General features: G+C 33.4%; 1 long non-coding RNA gene across 1 annotated transcript; it reads right to left on the reverse strand.

The window, feature by feature from the left end:
• Positions 1-251: 251 nt before the first annotated feature.
• Positions 252-2,927, reverse strand: LOC117552737. Its single transcript, XR_004570021.1, has 7 exons — positions 2,819-2,927; positions 2,645-2,709; positions 2,302-2,486; positions 1,559-1,790; positions 1,112-1,173; positions 830-978; positions 252-734 (listed from the first exon to the last, which is right to left on the reverse strand). It is a non-coding gene; the product is annotated as an uncharacterized LOC117552737 (long non-coding RNA).

The raw sequence follows: 2,927 nt of genomic DNA on the forward strand, positions 1-2,927 counted from the left end.
TCCTATATTTGGAAAATACTTTACAGTCCAACTTTATAAAAGAACAAAACCAGCAATGATTACATTTGAGTGTGTTTGGTCACAATCCTCCTGTGATTATTTTTGCTGTCCTTTCTTTATTAATTTAAACCAGGGCCATTGTGAATCAACATGCAGCCATAATATTTCTGGAAAATGCTGAATAACTTATATATAACCATATTGAGAATAACAGATTGGAAAAAAAGGTTTTTAGAAAGAATAAGACAGTGTTTGATTGTTTGTACTTATCTTCAGTGCCTTTTAATGGAAGCATTTTCAACTTATTGAGATACACCTTGTTTTTATTTTCGGATGCTAAAAACGTAAAATAACATACAATATATTTTGTGTTCCGATCATCAAGAAGACCTTGTTTTTTTCCAAAATAAAGGTAAGCTCACAGAATACACATAAGTTATGTATGATAATATAAAAAGATAGAAATAAGAAAAGTTACTGGATAATAATACAAGGAAGGCACTGTGTTCAATTTAAATGTTATTGTAAATTATATCTGCACAATAAGTTAAAATGTTGTTATATGTGATGCGTCTGATATGCAATACAGTTACAGTATGTAAGGCTTTCTGTAATTGTATTTCACTTAACAGACATGAGCCTGCACTATTGAAAGCTTGACAGTAGCCATGACAGCAGCACAAGGAAGGATGCAGTGATGAGACTCATCTTGTGGCATACTCCATTTGAAACTTCTGTAAATGATGACAAAAGAAAAACAAAATATATTGCTTGAAGTATCTCTTTTAGGTTGTGTTTTTTTGGTAAGGTAGTGTTTCAAATAACTTACGTGCACCATCCAAAAAAATTGAGGCAGTTTCAATGTTGAAGGCTGTGATGCTTGAAGCTACACCAGCCAAAATGTTTCCAATCTGAGTGCCACTAGGAACTGATGTGGATGCAAATTTAATATTCATGGTGTTGAAGATTGATCCATTACTGCAAATAAAATTGAAGAGAAATATATATTCGTAATCATTATAAATGAATTGTAATTATTACAATTGTGTTAAAAATATTATTTTCATGAATTCACAGATTGCAGTACATTTGAATAACATTAATAAATTACCTGAACAAAATCACCGTCAAGGAGCGGAACGAAGAAAATTGTTGTTGGTAAATAGGGTTAAGCTGCAAAAAACAAGCAAATAAATGATGTACATATATTTATTTGCCATTGACTTTTTGTAATTGTGGTTTTTAATTTGCACCAACAAACACCATCCAATCATACAACAATGAACAATCCAGCATCTTCTATTCAGTATAAGAAGCACCAACACTTAAATGTTAAATATATCTGAAACTTATCATTTTATTTAAGTTTGAAGATACATTTGATCTCATAACACAGGATATAGTAATTTGACTGTCACCAAATGTGTTTGTTAAAGGAGATTTAATCTACAAATTAAAAGAAAAGATGGCTTATTGCAGGAAATACTAATACGTTTAGTAAAACATATCCAGTTAATTAGGATGCTAGATTTCGCTCGGCTTCACCCTATGGACTTACTGTTGTCTCTATTAGTGAGGCTCGTGCTTTAAACGGCTGCAGATAATCTATTCTGCAAATCGGTTGTAAATGTCTCTCCAGCAGATCTGAAAGTCAACTGCCTTATTGATGACTGCTTCAGCAAATTGTAGTAGCTTTCGTTATGGTGGTTGTAGGAGTTCGTTGTGATTTTAGTTGTAGCAGCCCTTGTAGTTGTAGTTGCAGCCACTGGTAGTTGGGATAGCTGTCGGGGCTATAGTCCAAACAAATATGGATCAATGTGAAGAAATATGGTAAAATAAAAGATGGTATTATTCAAATTGCTTTCTTCTAAACAAAGTCAATCCACAGTGTGAAGGTTCTCAACACAAAATTCAAAGCTTATGTCTGACTGATGGATTGCCTTCAAACTATTGTCACTTTTGCGATGGCTGGGCCAGCAGCTAGTAACTATAGGTGCTAACAGCAGAAACATTGCTGACCGTGCCAACGGTGATAACTGCATTTTCAGACAAGAAAGAAAAATAACTTTAAATTGTGTTTCTTATGTTTGAAACAGTCGATGGTAGATGATTGTGTATGCTCCATTTCGACCAACACATTTGTCAAATAAGAATTTTTGAAATAATTCCATAGCACAAAAATGAAACTTGGCTATTGTTATTTGCTGTTAGATATATTGATACTAAGTATTGAACAGACAATGTTAGACACATCTTAGATAAAAAAATGTCCTTGCTAAATGAAGGATATTGATTACTTACGAATTACTCGGATGGAGGTCACATCAACAGTGATGTTGAAGGTATTGTTTGGGTTGGATATAGCCTCTTCTAAGGTGTTTGCAACATCATCATCCTTTGGGATTGCTGCAGGTGAAGCAGTTTGATTGAACTCAAGCCCCATCTCGACTTCAGTACTATCAGCTCGAGTTATCACCACAGCTTGACTGCATCAAAAAATAACATATTTTAAACCTAATTATTTCAACATTGATAACTTTTACATATCTGTAATGAGTGCTTTTGTCATTCTTATGTTTGAAAGTTTGAATATAAAAACCCAGAAAGTATAAGGTGAGTTGGTCTCTCAAATGTGAAACGTTACCTAAATGAAATGACAAACGAGCGTATGAAAAGAAATCCATATTTTGTCTTGTAGATGATATCATACTGTGGGAACGAAAGCAACAAAATAAAGCAGTTAAAATAAGAAAAGTTTCCAAATGAAATAAAAACAGCAAACTCAATACTCAGAAAAATAATAAGAATGAGAACTAACCACTGTTACAACTCTGATTTCAAGAACTTTAAACTCTGCACTGTTTCTGTCACTAAGTTCTGGTACAAATGGTTCTGCCACGTTTGCCGCCACAACCACAACTGGTGGA

Source organism: Gymnodraco acuticeps, unplaced genomic scaffold (genome assembly GCF_902827175.1).
Source record: "Gymnodraco acuticeps unplaced genomic scaffold, fGymAcu1.1, whole genome shotgun sequence".
NCBI lineage: Eukaryota > Metazoa > Chordata > Actinopteri > Perciformes > Bathydraconidae > Gymnodraco > Gymnodraco acuticeps.